Genomic DNA, 17170 nt, shown 5'->3' with positions numbered 1-17170 from the left:
CCCGTGTGTGCGTGGGTTTCCTCCGGGTGCTCCGGTTTCCTCCCACAGTCCAAAGATGTGCGGGTTAGGTGGATTGGCCATGCTAAATTGCTCGTAGTGTCCTAAAATGTAAGGTTAAGGGGGGGGTTGTTGGGTTACGGTATAGGGTGGATACGTGGGTTTGAGTGGGGTGATCATTGCTCGGCACAACATTGAGGGCCGAAGGGCCTGTTCTGTGCTGTACTGTTCTATATTCTATAGCTGGAACTTAACTAACTGCCACACAGTCCAACATTTTTGACCGGCATGAATCTAACTAGAGGTTTTACCCTTCCGGGCACAGACGCGTTCAATTAATTGGTGCATGACATTTAAGGGCAAGGAACATTATTTTACGATTAGAGAGGAGGCAAATTACTTTATCGGGAAGCATAGTTGGAATTCATGGTTTTGGTATGTTTCTAATGTGAATGTTTGGAAGTGTTATGGTTTTCTTTTGTTGTGGTCAATGGGGGGTAGGTTCCGATTCCTGAGTTTTTTCTTCAGCTGGAGATTGGGAGCTCTGTCAGGAGAGGGGTCAGGGCAGGGACTGACCAAAGAGTGAATGTTGGGAAGGAGGAGTTGGGGGAAGGGTGGTTTGGGTATTGTGGGTGAAGTCCTTTGTGTATAGATCTCCAGGCTGGTGCTGCCATGCTAGCAGGGATGCTAATAAATGGACGCAATGTAGGGGAGGGGTTGCAGTGTGTAGCTAGGGGTGGGGGACAGCAGTTAGGTAGGAGGGGAGAGGCACGGGGGTTGATTGGATCGGAGGCTCGAGAGGGAGAGGGGTGTGGTGGGAGAGGAGATGGGATTTAGGGGGAGGAGCAGGTGATGCAGGTGGCTTTGTGATGGGTGCAGATGAGAATGGAGGTGATGGCCATTGTGGGAGGGCCCGGAAAACAGATGAGCCCGGAGGTAGTGGGAGATTCTTGTTAGGTTGGGATGGCGGACGTTAATAGAGGGGGTCGATTCAGAGGTGCGGGATGTTTGCCCGTTTGAAAAGTTGAAAGGTGGACATGGTTTTCCTGCAGGAGACGTACCTGAGGGTGAAGGACCAGATGAGGTTGAGGAAGGGTTGGATGGGGAAACCTTTCCACTCGAGGTTCGATTCTAAGTCGAGAGAGGTCCCGATTTTGTTTAGTAAGAAGGTTGTATTTGTGTTGGCATTTCAGGCGCGGGACCAGGGAGGGTGGTACATAATGGTGAGTGGGGTCTTGTGAGAGCACCAGTTGTCTTAGTTAATAATTATGCACCCAATTGAGATCATTCAGAAATTATTAAAAAGACGTTGGCGGCCATTCTGGACTTAGAGTCGAATCAACTGGTTATTGGTGGCGATTGCAACTCTGTTTCAGATCCCAGGATGGGATAGATCGAACCCATCATCGGGAATAGCGAAGCAGCTGGAGATATTTATGGACCAGATGGGGGGTGGATCTGAGGAGGTTTAGGCATCCAGAGGAGAGGGAGTTTTCCTTATTTTCTCGTGTACATAGAGTATACTCACGAATAGACTTTTTTGTGGTGGGGAAATCAAAACGCCCAGGGATTGAGGGGGTGGAATATGCGTCGATTTGAAGGTGCTGGCTATGGTGTTAGCGAGGAGATTGAAGGGGTGTGTGCCGGAGGTGGTCTCTGAGGATCAGATGGGTTTCGCCAAGGGGCAACAATTGTCGAGTTACAACAGGCATCTGTTGAACACGGTGATGATTAAATCAAGGGGGAAGGTGCCAGAAGTGGTTATTTCAATGGACGCGGAGAAGGCTTTAGACTGGGTAGAAAACAGGGACCTGTTTGAGGTCCCAGGGCAGCTTGGGTTTGGGCTAACTTCATCTCTTGGATGAGATTGCACTGTGCCATCTCCATGGTGAGCGTAAGGTCAAATTCTGAAAGCTCGAGATACATTCTGGCTGCATTGGTGCAAGAGACAGGGGTGCTGCTCTCTGTTGTTTGCATTGGCTATTGAGCCTCTGGCCATTGAGTTGCGGGCGTCAAAGGAGTGGAAGGGTGTTGAAAGAGGAGATAGGGAGCAGCTCTATGCAGTTGACCTGTTGCTGCATGTCTCAGACCACTTGCGTGCATGGAGAAGATAATGAGCCTATTAGGGAAGTTTGGGGGAGTGCTAACTTGGGAGCCCGTTGTTCAAGATGACCAAAACAAGGTTTAGGTATTTAGCGATTCATGTGACTCATAATTGATGCACAATTGGAGCTTGGCCAGTTTGGTGGAGGGGGTGAGAGGGGATCAGAAGAGGTGGGAAGCCCTGTCACTGTCCTAGGCAGAGAGTGCGCAGACCATATAAATCAACATTCTCCTCAGGTTTGTGTTCTTGTTTTGGTCCCTCTCCATGGGATATTCCTCCCCTCGGCATTTTTCTGAGTGGGTAAATTAATCTCGGCCTTTGTGTGGGCAGGCAAAACACCTAGGATTTGGAGGGCTATCTTGCAGAGGGGGTGGCGGTTGGGAATCATCGGTTTGCACCGGTGGAGGGGGGGGAGTGATATGCCTGTAAACAATATTGCAGATAGTTGGTGGTGCGACCTCCAACCAACTGGTGGTGGTACAGATCCACCATGCAATCTGGCGACAGTGGGCATGTGACAAGGCACTCGCATATAAGTGACGGCAGATCTAGTGATGCTCAGAGGGTCATAAGACATACATGAGGACAGTTGTGGACAGGGGTAGTTCCAAGAGCGTATAAAGAAACTCCATGTGTGCTTTAATAAAGATCCTGGTTTGGGCAAGTCACAAGCAGTTCTGTGGATTCTTTGCTTGACATCGAACACCGAATGCAACAGGGTGAACGTCACATATAGGAGTTGGAGTCAGGAGGGGGTTACACGGATTAGGGACTGGTTCATGGAGCAGAGGTTCAAGGCGTTGGAGGGTTATACTAGCTGCCGATGGGGAGTGAATTCAGGTACATGCAGTTACGGGACCGTGCAAAAAGAGCTCCCGACATTCCCTCAGATGCCAAGGCAGACTCTGCTGGATAGGTTCTTACCGTACGATGAACTGGGAAAAGGGCCATTAGAAGAAATATTGGGGAAGTGGGAGGAGGAGCTGGAAGTGGAACTGGGGGGCGGGGCCTAGGCTGAAATATTGTTCGGGGTGAAATTGACTTCCTCCTGTGCCAGGAGCCTAGTCCGCAGGGTTCATATCACCCGGACTCGGAGAGGTTCTTCCCTCAGGTGGCGAATAGGTGTGAGAAATGCACCGGGTGCCAGAGAATATGTGCAGAAGTTTTGGTCCTGATCTTTAAGACGCTGTCAGAGATTGTGTGGGCATGGGTGGAACCATGCCCGTTGGTGGCGATCTTTTGGATATCGGAGCTGCCGGAGATAATGGAGGTGGGGGGGGGGGGGGGGGGGGGGTGGGGGCAGTGTCGTGGCCTTCGCCTCACTGATTCCCCGGCAGTGAATTCTGATAGTGTGGAAGTCAGTGTTATACCGTCAATTCACCTGCGAGACTGTGAGAACGAGGGAATATAAGGCTTTATTATCCAGGAACTCGCCTCCCAGTGTCTGCTGTACAAATGAGTGCCACCCACAGGTGGCCGGTCTATATATCGCCCTGGGGAGGGCAGAGCCAGAGGCGGAGCCCACCGGGGTTCCAGTACAAGGTCATAGGTCACAGCACATCCAGACAGTTCATACTTAGGTGAATACATTCACCACATTCACCCCATGTTAAAAAAAATCATGTCCAGTGGGGGTGACGTGGGGTCATCAAATATTCAGTCTGTCTGGAGTCCGGATCGTTCTTTTAGACCTCCTCGGCTCTGGCGATGCGGCGGGCATGGTTGTTGCAGGTGGTGACTCCGGGGGCGTGGTGTCTGGAGCTTGAGCCTCAGTCTAGCGTGTTGGAGACGGTTGAGGGGTGGGGTTAGGCAGCGGGGTGGTGGGTGGCGGCAGTGCAGGTGCGGGACAAGACAGGAGACACAGGGGGCGTAAGGCAGTGGGGAGGGGGGCGCGTTGGCAGGGGAACCAGCTGGCGCCAGGTACCGTAGGGAGACCGTATCCTGCTGTCCGTCCTGGTGCGAAACGTAGGCATACTGGGGGTTGGCGTGCAGCAGCTGGACCCTCTCGACCAGGGGGTCAGTGTTATGGCTCCTCGTATGCTTCCGGAGAAGGACAGGTCCCGGAGTTGTCAGCCAGGATGGAAGCGAGATCCCGGCAATGGACTTCCTAGGGAAGACAAACAAACAGTCGTGAGGGGTCTCGTTCGTGGCTGTGCAGAGGAGTGATCTAATGGAGTGCAGGGCATCGGGGAGGACCTCCTGCCAGCGGGGAATCTGGAGACTTCTGGACCGGAAGGCCAGAAGGATGGCTTTCCATACCGTCGCGTTCTCCCTCTCCACCTGCCCGTTTCCCTGCAGGTTATAGCTCGTAGTCCTGCTCAAGGCGATGCCCTTACTGAGCAGGCACTGACGCAGCTCATCGCTCATAAATGATGTGCCCCGGTCACTGTGGACGTACGTAGGAAAACTGAACAGTGTGAAGATGCTGTGCAGTGCCTTTATCAAAGTGGCCGAGGTCATGTTGGGGCAGGGAACGGCGAAGGAGAAGTGGGAGTACTCATCAACGATGGTTAGGAAGTATATATTACGGTTGGTGGAGGGGAGGGGCCCTTTGAAGTCGATACTGAGGCACTCAAAGGGCCGGGAGGCCTTTACCAGGAGGGCCTTGTCTGGCCGGTAGAAGTGCAGTTTGCACTCCGCGCAGACTTGGCAGTCCATGGACATGGCCTTGACCTCCTCGGTGGAGTATGGCAGATTGCGGGCCTTAATAAAGTGGGTAAGCCGGGTGACCACCCCGGGTGACAGAGGTCACCGTGGATAGCCCGAAGTCGGTCATCTTGCGTGCTGGCGCATGTGCCGTGGGACAGGGCATCTGGGGCTCATTGAGCTTCCCAGGACGATACTTGATATCGTAATTGTCGGTTGAGAGTTTGATCCACCACCTCAAGATTTTGTCATTTTTTATTTTGCCCCGTTGTGCGTTGTCAAAGATGAAGGCTGGTTGGTGATGAGGGTGAACCTCCTACCGGCTAGGTAGTGCCACCAGGGCCGCACGGCTTCCACTATGGCTTGTGCTTCCTTCTCAACCGAGGAGTTTCGGATTTCGGAAGCGTGGAGGCTCCTAGAGAAGAATACTACAGGCCTGCTCGCCTGGCTGAGTGTGGCGGCCAGTGCGATGTCTGACGCATCGCTCTCTAACTGGAAGGGGACGGACTCATCCACCGCGTGCATTGCGGCCTTCGTGATGTTGGCCTTGATGCGGCTGAAGGCCGAACGGGCCTCAGCCGTCAGGGGAAATGTGGTGGTTTAATAATTGGGCGGGTTTGTCCGCACAGTTGGGGACCCAGTGGGCATAGTAGGAGAAGAGCCCCAGGCATCGTTTGAGAGCCTTGAGGCTGTAGGGAGGGGGTAGTTCCATGAGGGGGCGCATACGGGGGGGGTTGGATCCTAGGACTCCATTTTCCACGACGTAGCCGAGGATGGCTAGTCGGGTTGTGCGGGAAACGCACTTCTCTTTGTTATATGTGAGGTTGAGGGATTGGGCGGCCTGGAGGAACCTCTGAAGGTTGGTGTCATGGTCCTGCTGATCATGGCCGCAGATGGCCACATTGTCCAAGTACGGGTATGTAGCCCGCAACCCGTACTGCTCCACCATTCGGTCCATCGTTCTCTGAAAGACAGAGACCCCGTTAGTGACGCCGAAAGGGACCCAGAGGAAGTGGAAGAGTCGGCCGGCTGCTTCAAAAGCAGTATAGTGGCGCTCTTCGGGTGGATCGGGAGCTGGTGGTAGGCTGACTTCAGATCGACCGTTGAGAACACAGGTACTGTGCAATATGTTTGACCATCTCCGCTATGCGGGGCAGAGGGTATGCATCCAGTTGCGTGAACCGGTTAATTGTCTGGCTGTAGTCCACAACCATCCGATTCTTTTCCCCGATCCGGACCACCACTTGTGCTCTCCAGGGGCTGTTGCTGACCTCGATGATCCCTTCCCTCAACAGTCGCTGGATCTCCGACTTGATAAAAATCATGTCTTTGGAACTGTACCGCCTGCTCCTGGTGGGAAGGGGCTTACAGTTGGGAATGAGGTTCGCAAGGAGCGAAGGGGGGGGAACCTTGAGGGTCGCGAGGCTGCATACCGTGAGCGGGGGTAAGGGTCTGCCAAACTGTAGGGTCAGGCTTCGGTCACTGCATTGGAAGTCTAATCCAAGCAGTAGGGGGGGCGCAGAGGTGAGGGAGGACGTGCAGCTTAAAGCGAGCGTACTCGGAGCCCTGCATCGCGACGTTAGCGATGCAGTACCCCTGGATCTGAACCGAATGAGATCCGGAGGCAAGGGAGATTGTTTGGGATGCGGGGTAGAGTGAAGGGAGCAGTGCCTTACCGTGTCAGGGTGAACAAATCTCTCCGTGCTCCCGGAGTCGAAAAGCCAGATAAACTCGAACACGACGCACGAGTGACAGAGCCCAAGGAGATCTTCTCACACTGGCTTCGCTGTTTCCGTTGACCCGGACGACCATCATAGAATTTGTCAGGTGCTTTGGCTGCGACTGGTCGAAGGTGACTGTGCCAAGCTGCGGGTAGCCTGCGTGGTCGGCGGTATCGGGGTCACAAAATGGTGGCCCCAATGAGTCACACATGTCGGGCTGGGTCGAAAGTGACAACCAAGTTGGCCGCCCCCTTCAGTCGCACGTGTCGGTCGGTGTTGGAGCCGACGACCAAGATGGCGGCCCCCACGAGTCGCACAAGGCTGGTGACGCATCTGAAGGGGGCGTTCCCAGCTGACATGCAGCCACATTGCGTGGTCTACGGGCCTGTGAGTCCATGGGTCGGGCCTGGTGAGTTTTTGACTTCTGGGCTTTAGGTCGGCCCAGACAGACTCTGTGCCCCTTTTTGCCACAGTCGCTACACGTTGCTGTGCAGGCTGGGCAACGCTGCCGGAGGTGTTGACCCTGGCTGCAGAAATAGCACTGCGGTTCCCTGGGCTGGACGGGCAGCCGCGCAGCACAGGCCTGTGATGAAATCGGGTTCGATGGGGGCTGCGATTATGGTGTCCACGAGGGGTTCGCCGGGTCCACGGGGAATGCACTGAGGCTCTGGTGGGCCCCTCTAACAAGGTAGCTAGTTTTACCGTGTCCTGCAGGTCAGTGGTCCCGTTTTCCAGCAGGTGCTGCCTGATGTAGTTCGATCGGACCCCAGCCACTTAGGTTTCCCGAATCTGTAGCTTCATGTGCTCCTCTGCCGTTACATCCCGATAGTTGCAGTTCCTCGCGAGTAGGGTCAGGTGTTCAAGGTACTCGTTCAGCGATTCACTGGCACGTTGCCGGCGAGTAGTGAGGAGGTGTCGTACAAACACCTCATTTACGGGTTTCATGAAATGCGCCTTGAGGGTCGCGACCGCCGCCTCATACGTGGCAGCTTTCTCTATCATCACGGAGATTCGATGGCTCACCCGAGCGTGGAGGAGTCGCAGCTTGAGGGTTTCAGAGGGAGGCGTTGCGGAGGAGTCGAGGTAGGCCTCGAAACAGCGAAGCCAGTGTGAGAAGATCTCCTTGGGCTCTGTCACTCGCGCGTCGAGTTCGAGTTTATCTGCCTTTAGAGCGGCTTCCATGGTGCTGTCAATGGATAATAAATTGTTATACCATCAATTCACTGCAAGACTGTGAGAACAAGTGAATATAAGGCTTTATTATCCAGGAACTCGCCTCCCAGTGTCTGCTGTACAAATGAGTGCCACCCACAGGTGGCCGGTCTATATATCACCCCGGGGAGGGCGGAGCCAGAGGCAGAGCCCACCGGGGTTCCAGTACAAGGTCATAGGTGTTAGGCTAAATCTCAGTTCAATGAGTGAGTCGACACAGTAAGGCTTCAATCAAATAGTTTTTTACTTAGGATTGTAACACGTACAGCCATCAAGTCATGGCTGGAGAAGGCGCATTCTGCCGAGCCTCAAGTTACACACACTGATAAAGGTTGTTCCGCGCGCAATGGCCTTGGGCGGGTTACATAGCTGCCCACTCACAGTACTGTTGCTGACATAAATGTTATCTAAACCGCCACCCCCATCGCCCTCCTTAGTCAGAGCTAGAAGCAGCTGCACAAATATACCTTACAATCCCTCCTTTGTCCTCTTATGAGGACAACAATTACTTCCCGCGCCCCCTATGTTTTGAAACGCGCGCAAAAAGAAAATAAAAAACCCTTTTTGCCAAGCGTTCTATACCGCCTGGTTGGGTCTTGAGGTCTCAGGAAGGTGAGGACCCCCCAATCCTCTTGGCTCGACCCTCCGGAGTCTCAAGTCCTTCCCAGGGGCGGTGTACATTACATACAATTTTTGCCTTGCCCCTTATAACCCGCGCGTTTTTCTTTCGTTCCCTTCCCCCCCCCAGTTTCACATTTCAGCTTCTAAGTATTCTTCTAGGAGGTAATTCCTCCCGGTTGGCGAATGCCCTCAGCCCACGGGATTTTTCCGGGTTTTCTGATACACACCAGGTCCCCTTCTTTTATCGGACTCTCCTGTCCTTCTTCGCTGTCACCGGCCGCGTTGTTCACCTGTTGCGAAACTAAAGTGACCATGTTACCGAGCATTTTGATATATTGACTCATTTCAATTTCCCTATCTTCCCATGTTTGCACCCACTCCGGGTTGGTCTTGGGTCCTGGGTCGTTAAGAGGGTGAAAATTCAAAACTTAAGATTTGTAAGTTCCAATTAAAAAGCATCTTCAGCTGTGTGGACTGTTCATTACTTTATCAGAATTTAAAAGGCCAGAACTCGCAGGCAAACCAGCATGGGAGTGTCAAGACATCTTCTGGATTACACACAAAAGCTTGTTGAAAGGGTTGACTGTCTTGCAGAGACAAAAAGGGGGGTATAGTGGGTGGATAAATTGGAATGATGCCATTCGCATCTCTAAACTTGTTTTTAAATTTTTCACTCAAATGGCTGGGAGTAAAAGTTGGAGTGCTGCCAAATTCCCGTTATCAAGTTTTTCAGGGAACACAATATGTTATTGAAACTCATGGACATATTTCATTTACCCATCTGTTGTTTATAAGTCATTCTGCAATCTCATAATTAAAACATCTGCTTTGTGAGACAGTTTAGTTTCACCCTACTGATGATTATTTGTGTCAGGGAAGTTTTAACCCTGAACTAATGAACACCGGCTTGATCATATTTGTCATATGTATTTCAACTATCCTAACCTCCACTGAACACCATAAAACTAATATTTTCTTATTTTTACATACGTGATTTTGCACCCTGATTAAAATTATAGCCTTTGAAAAGAAAAAAAAATTGTTAACTGTACTCAAACTATAATCTTTAAAGACAATGCGTAGACAATTTGAAGCTTTCAAATAATCACAGCTCGTAACAAGTCAAGGTCTGAAGTCAAAGTCTGAATACAAAGACTGTGAATAGTTCAGAACAAAGTTTAGATGCCTAAAACTCTCTCTCCCTCTCTCTCTGTGTCTGTCTCTGGAACTCTTGTCGCTCTTTCTCTTTACCTTTATCTAACTACCCCTGCCCTTCTCTGTCTCTCCCTGACTCGCTCTTTTTCGCTCTCTCAACTTTCGCTGTCTCTATCAGTCTCTCTCTCTCTACGTAACTCTCTCTACGTAACTCTGTCTCTCTCTTTCTCTAAAATGGAACAAAATTAAAATACTGAACAAAATTTTTCATTCTCCTTCAAAAACTTTATCTGTGTCATTCCATTTAAGTCAATTTCTACTGATTAATTTTAGAGGCATTAGCTTTTCTTAGAGATGTATATTTCTTTGTGCAGATGACCTGCTTGCTGAAATGGTTAAATTTTTGTACAGAATCAAAAGTGTTGGAGAACTTGGCATGGTGCCATCTCCGTCTACTATGTGACCTTAGACATTACCCATCCTTTCTTTCAATTTTCAATGTTCGTTGTTTAACCGGTTTTTTGGAAAGAGACATTACTGGATGTTTATTTTTCTTTTATTTCAAGTGAGTTGAATTACTGCTGAATTTATCTGGACGGCTTGAAACGATCTGAAGTTATTCTCAACATGTATCCATTCTTAAGTTTCTAACCGTAACCTTGTATTGATTTTCCTCCCCGTTTTTTTGTTTTGGGAGGGGGGGTTAGTCATCCTCAGATATTCCTGAACAAAACCAATTGAGTGTTTTAGCCCCTTTCTGATCTTTTGGACTTCACTTAATTTGATTTTTTTTTCTCTCCTTGAGACATTCCGGGACAGTTGTTAGCCGTAATTGTTGGCAGTTTTGTGAGGTCTTTACACTATCTTTACCCGTTTGATTGCTTTGTTTCAAGGAGTTAGAGCTCAATTCCTTTAAACCAGCCTGTCTTCCAAATGGTATGAAGGTTTAATTTATCATTTGTGCTTAGAACTTTATTTGTCTTATCTTTACTTCTGTGTATCTCACCATTTTTCTCTGTTCCACAGAAATCACACCCATCTTTTATCATTGTTTTTTTTAACCAGAGTATTTTGCTCTTCAAAACCAAAAAAAAATGTTTTAAACTGACTTTTTTACTCATTTGGCCTTGATACTAGATTTATTGGATGTTACCTCACCGTCTGTCCGCCTTGCCAAGTGATTCTAATTTTAGGCGGTCAAAGGTTTGACTACTCGCCTTGTCCACCGGCTCGAGCGGCGTCCAGCTCAGCAAATCCTTCCAGACTTACACTAAATGTTAGGGGTGAAAATATTCACACAAAGGCCTGAATATAGCTTAAACTCACATGGATTAATATACAGATTCAAGGCGGATAGCCTAATGACTTGGTTATTTTCCCATATGTGCCGTCCTTTTTTTTTAAGACGTTGGCTGTTTTAACTATTTCTTTCTCTGTCAATTTTATACCCAATTTTAATGCATTAGTTTTCCCCCAGTGGCCATTTTTCTTCTAAATTTTTATGCTCTTTTCGCGCGCTAATGTTACCGGACATTTATATTTCAAGTACATTTATATTTCAAGGACATTTATATTTCAAGTCTCTTATGAACCGGTGATAATAGATCCAAAACTGTTTTGTTTTCAATGCCCGACCTTCACGTGACAGATCTCTGTTCTTAATAACCAGTCTAAGGCAACAAAACAATTTTCCGATTCTAAGACTCTACTTCCTTCTCACTCTACTTCTGAGATCTGACAGTTTTTTAAGTAAAGACTTTGAGTAAATATTATCACTAATATTTGGTCGAAGGTAATAATTCTATTTCCTTCTCACTCTACTTCTGATATCTGACAGTTTTTTAAGTAAAGACTTTAAGTAAATATTATCACTAATATTTGGTCGAAGGTAATAACATGTCCTCTACTTCCTTCTCACTCTACTTCTGAGATCTGACAGTTTTTTAAGTAAAGACTCACTCTACTTCTGATATCTGACAGTTTTTTAAGTAAAGACTTTAAGTAAATATTATCACTAATATTTGGTCGAAGGTAATAACATGTCCTCTACTTCCTTCTCACTCTACTTCTGAGATCTGACAGTTTTTTAAGTAAAGACTCACTCTACTTCTGATATCTGACAGTTTTTTAAGTAAAGACTTTAAGTAAATATTATCACTAATATTTGGTCGAAGGTAATAACATGTCCTCTACTTCCTTCTCACTCTACTTCTGAGATCTGACAGTTTTTTAAGTAAAGACTCACTCTACTTCTGATATCTGACAGTTTTTTAAGTAAAGACTTTAAGTAAATATTATCACTAATATTTGGTCGAAGGAAATCATTAATCTTACACCTTAAGGACTTTTAAGTTCAACTTAACACTTACGTGTCACAATCCCAAGGCGTTTGACGTCCGGCTATGGTCGTCTTCTATTTTTGTCTCCTTTTTCAATCACTGAGACAATTATTACACAATTTAAAATTTCAATTTGGAGTTTTGATTTAACAGGTTTGACTCCGTACCTTCTTTTTAGCCGGCTTTTAATTGTCTCTGCGATCTTAAACGGAGTTGTGTTCGACTCCCCCCCCCAACGTCGGGGTCACCAATTTGGCATATCGCTTCTGAGTTACATTCACCCTGCGGTGCCAACGGCGCCAAGTCTTTGTGGGAGCAAACATGCAGCCACCACGACACATATTGCCAAAAGCACCCTGGCCAGAGCGATGGGTGCCACCACCCCGTACGCGGGGAATATACCTTACATAGGTCACAGCACTATACAGACAGTTCATACTTAGGTGAAGACATTCACCACCATCAACAGCAACACTAAAGGCGTCGGCATGGCTGGGGGAATATGACGGAATTCCTGCAAATTGGAGAAAATTAAGTTTGCTTTTCGAGGGCCAGAGGAGGGATTTCATGTGAGATGGAGGCTCTTTATTTCTATGTTCAAAGATGTGTTTGTCTCCAGCGAGTGGCTGGGGGAAGAGGTGAGGGGGGGGGGGGGGGGGCGGCAAGAGAAGCAGTGGGGGAAAGGGGGGCTATTTTCTTGTGATTTTTGGGGGAAGAGTTAAGTTAGTCAAGGTTTAAAAAACGGGTGTGACAAAAAGTGACAAACAGTTTGTACTTTGGCTGTGTTTTTTGGCTGGTTGTGTGACTTTCTTGTTGTGTTTGGAATGAAAAATGTTTTAAAAAGAACATATTAATCACATGGATCACATTCCATTCCATGTGCACTTTGCCCAAAGCTAGGCCCTTGGCACGTTGTCAACTGGCGCTTCGTCAGGAGACATTTTTCTTCGTAGCTTCTCTCACTGATGGTTTACAATAGCCTTCGTACAATTCTCAGGGTCATGGGGCCAGGGGGCTGCAACTATGTAGGTCCCAAGTCTACGCAGCTGGAATGGGAATAGATTTGCCTGAACCATTTCATCCATTGTAAATAATTAGAGTAGGAAATTGTTGATGGTGATGGACAAGACTATCAAATAAGGAGTAAAACAGGCTATTGGTTTGGTACCACTTGCCTTGAGATATCACTGAAGACAATTTCTCGCCAAATGATGCTGTTCTCAATTTCTAAAGGCAGTGGACGCGATTCTCCGGAAAGATTTCTCAGTGTGGTCGCGAGTGAGAACTGCCGTGGGCTTCCCAGCACTCTGCCCAGCAAGGCCGGCAATGCAATTGAACATCAATTGGTCCACTTAATGAGGCCCCGCGGACTTCACGCCGCAAACTATAAACAGCTGGCTGCCTCTCCTCTGATGTACATCCTGGGGTACACCCGGATGTGTGAAGTGCTCACTTAACCACAATTTCCAAATTCCTATTAGCAATAGCCTTCTTCGTAAGACCAGAGACCTCCGCGGTCAGTGGTAATTATGGGTAGTCAAACAGGCAAGGACTAGGGTTGCCACCCGAACAGGAACACACGGCGCAGGAGTCGGCATGGAGGACCCACCATGGTTGTTCCCCCGAGCAGAACACAAACCCTCAGCCCCGTTCCTCCCTCTGGCCCCAATACCCCCAGCCCCATGCGGTGGCCCACCCCCAACCCCCACCCCCGGACTGCGCCCCTCGGCTGCACCCCCACCCCTTTTCGAGCACACGGGCAGCATGTCCAGTGGCCCCGGGCTCACTGCCTGTGAAAAAAGATGGCCACTCCCCTCCTCGGCTGCCCACAGCAGCACTTCTGCCAGGTTCCCGTTTTTCAAAAAGGAGTACTAATCGGCGCCAGTGGGACCACTTGCTGGGGAGGTTGTTGGATATGGGGTGGCTTCCATTACTTGTATGGGAATAGGGCTTAAGTGGTGATTTTTCATTTTCCGCCATGCTACGGCGAGATCCCAACTTCGCCTCCAGAGCAGGTCAGTTTGGCGCCCTGCACAGTTCACATTTTTGGCCTCTCCAGCTATTTACTGCCTTGATATGCTCTTGCTCGAGCGAAACGAGCCCACTGAACCGCGCCCCATATCTTCGTAGAGGAGATATTTCTTGCCTTAACAAAAGAATCCACGACCTGTCTGCCATAGATTGTGCTGCCGATATTACATGCCAATATTACATGGTTGTTAGACTAGTCATTTCCTTTAACCCAAAGGTTTTGCGTGCAGGTTGACAAGCCCCAGAATAACTGGGTGTGTCAGTACACATAACCACGTGAGGAGTCCTTGCAACAGAGCTATGTTTCCTCTGTCATGCTTTACTAAATATCCAAGTCAAGGTTCATGGGCAGATGACTCTCACTCTATGAACAGCAAAGCCACTCGCCGAGCCAAGGACAGAATAGTTCAGGAATTAAGATGGAGCTTAGAAATTACTTTTAGCCAAACCATGTTTAATGCGAGACATTATTCTTTCTGTTGTTTAAATGAGTGATAAACCCACCTGAAACATTGTGATTTACGTTAAAATAGCAAACAAAGGAGGGGCAGAAGCAAAATCCCGCAGATGCTGGAATTATTGGATAAAAACAGAAACCTGTTCAGCTTCACAGATGTCACCTGACATGCTGGGTATTTCCGGCATCTTCCGCTGTCACTCAAAGGAGTGTCAGGATTGAAAATTGGATATTGGATTCTGGGGTTGAAACGTTGGCCAGAATTTCCCAGCCTCCACCGCCCCCCCCCCACCCCCACCCCTCACCCCTCCCCCCACCCTTGACCCACACACAATCACCACAGGGCGAGGCCAGACCCATTGAAATCTCTGTACACATTGGCGAGCCGGGAAGTGTGTCCCCCCCGCCCCCCCCCCCCCCCCCACCCACCCAGCTTGAAGAGCTGAAACTTTCCAGCTGTTAACTCTGTTTTTCTCTCCTCCGATGCTGCCAGGCCTGAGAAGATTTCCCAGCAACCTCTGTTTTTCTGTTCTGTCAGGGTGATTATTAGAATTATTAGGTTATTAGAGCCTAATAACATCACCAGTAAATTCTCGACTAAAATTCCTTTGAAATAGAGTGAGGGGTGATGGGAACTGAAGGTGGTACCATGATGCCTTGAGGTAATTGGGGCTGGTATGGGGGGGAGGGGGGTGGTTGGAATCAGAACAAGTGGTGCGTTGACACACTATATTACGGCAGCTGAATTGGGAATGCTTGTTATTGTTGTCACTGTTTTCTCCTGATAGAGTTATTCCAATCTCCTCTGTTCTTGTTTCAGATTCAAGAATCTGCCGTATTTTGCTTACATTTATGCTTATTAATGTTACTGGCAACAAAGGGAAGAAATGTGGTTTATTTTAGTCTTGTTGCACTTTCCTTTCAAGATCATTGAATAGTTAGCCTTGTTTAAACAGCTTGGGTTACACCCCCAGAGAGTGAAACATATAATCTCGGCTGATGAAATTGCCGCCACCTGAACCTCATGGACCCTTTGCCAATCATTGTGTTTAGGATCCAGAAGTGAACCCAAATGGGCCTGATTCTTTCCAAGAATCGACATATCGTGTTATATGGAGGACAGCATTGACAGCTCCCAGGTGAATGATGCACTATCAATAACCACAGAAACAAGGTTGCAGTCCGAATTGAAGTCTTCAAATTCGAGAAATTTGACATTCAACAAAGAGAAGATTACTTTTTCAGGACCAGAGAGGTTGTTCAGGAATAATTATAAACTCATTATGCCGTTAGGAACCCATTTACGCGTCATCCAATGTGGTATAATATGTTCCAAGCTTTGTATGATAATAATCTTTATTAGTGTCACAAGTAAGCTTACATTAACACTGCAATGAAGTTACTGTGGAAAGCCCCTAGTCACACTCCGGCGCCTGTTCGGGTACACTGAGGGAGAATTCAGAATGTCCAATTCACCTAAAACGCACGTCTTTCAGGACTTGTGGGAGGAAACCGGAGCACCCGGAGGAAACCCACGCAGACACGGGGAGAACTTGCAGACTCCAGACAGACAATGTCCCAAGCCGGGAATCAAACCCAGGACCGGGGAGCTGTGGAACAACAGTGCTAACCAATGTGCTACCGTGCCGCCCATATAGCGAGTCTCACAGTATAAAAGTGGATGTTCATGTCATTTCAGCTGATTTCAGAAGATTTCCTTCTGCGGGACCCTTTGAGCTGCCGGGAATCATTGGCGGTAATGTCTGGATTTCAGCGTGTATGCGCTGTACAGGCAACGGAGCTTGCTGTCAGGTTCTCAGTCGCGATGGTAGTGAATGCTGACAATTTTGCCATCGTTGCAATTGTAAAATCGAAGCCATTGAATTGACTCATGTGGCACAGAAGGAGGTCAATCGGCCCATTGTGCCTGTGCCAAATCTTTGCGTGCACTATATGAGTCCCAATCCCCTGTTCGTTCCCAAAACATGGAAAATATTTCCTTTTTCAAATATTTATTGAATTATTTTTTGAAAGATGCTCCTGAACATGCTTTCATTCTGATGTCAGCTCCAGCGGTTATCTGGCACCCAGCGAAAGTAATATATTATCAAGCAAGCTAAGCAACTAATCATATTGAAGAATCCACACAGACAGCAAACCAGGAAGTAAAAAGCACTGATTGTCTTTCACTGTTTATTCATTTTCTGGACAGCAAACTAAAGATTGGGATATACACATGGAATTATGGTTCAAGTTGAAATACCACACCCCCACCCTTTCAGACAGTGCATTTCAGATACTTCACTCTGCAACATTTTTATTTCGCCTCATCTCAGCTTTTCTTTTGTTAATTGCCTTAAATAGTCCTGCTCTCAGACAAGTTCCAACTGAGTCATGAAGCTCTTGGATCACTTACTGAGGAGAGGAGTTGAGATAGCTTCATGTTGTTTTCCTCTTTTATTATTGTGGTACCTTCTATTGGTGCAGGCAACCAAGGGTGAAAGGATGGGTCCGCCCGTACTGGAGAGTGGGCAAGAGAAGGCAACACCTTCTCCTATTGGACACAGGTAACCTCCACTGGACATCAACCCAGAATTCAGAGTTGTCCGCCTCCAGTGCTGGAGTGGATTGTGGACTCTGTACCTTCTATTTCACGGGTGGTTAAACTACTGAGTCACTGGTCACTGTATGAACGTGGATAGCCCTCTGGATATAAACACAGCGTATATTTCATTCTCTCCTCACCAGGTCTGCCTGGAGTGGAGCTTGGACGTTATACTTTTTGACTCAGGTGAAATATCATTTCCCTCAATCAAATGAACATAGAACATAGAACATAGAACAGTACAGTACAGAACAGGCCCTTCGGCCCTCGATGTTGTGCCGA

General features: G+C 48.2%; 1 protein-coding gene and 1 long non-coding RNA gene across 7 annotated transcripts in view; one reads left to right on the top strand and one right to left on the bottom strand.

Moving 5' to 3' along the window:
- Positions 1 to 17170, top strand: part of LOC119976176 (phospholipid scramblase 2-like) — a 70288-nt gene that overhangs the window by 39728 nt on the left and 13390 nt on the right. The gene's annotated exons all lie outside the window — the stretch shown is intronic.
- LOC119976177 lies at positions 7907 to 11953 on the bottom strand. Its single transcript, XR_005462877.1, has 2 exons — positions 11826 to 11953; positions 7907 to 8602 (listed from the first exon to the last, which is right to left on the bottom strand). It is a non-coding gene; the product is annotated as an uncharacterized LOC119976177 (long non-coding RNA).

Source organism: Scyliorhinus canicula, chromosome 13, assembly GCF_902713615.1.
Source record: "Scyliorhinus canicula chromosome 13, sScyCan1.1, whole genome shotgun sequence".
Classification (NCBI taxonomy): Eukaryota; Metazoa; Chordata; class Chondrichthyes; order Carcharhiniformes; family Scyliorhinidae; genus Scyliorhinus; species Scyliorhinus canicula.
This window is presented reverse-complemented; position numbering and strand designations above follow the sequence as displayed.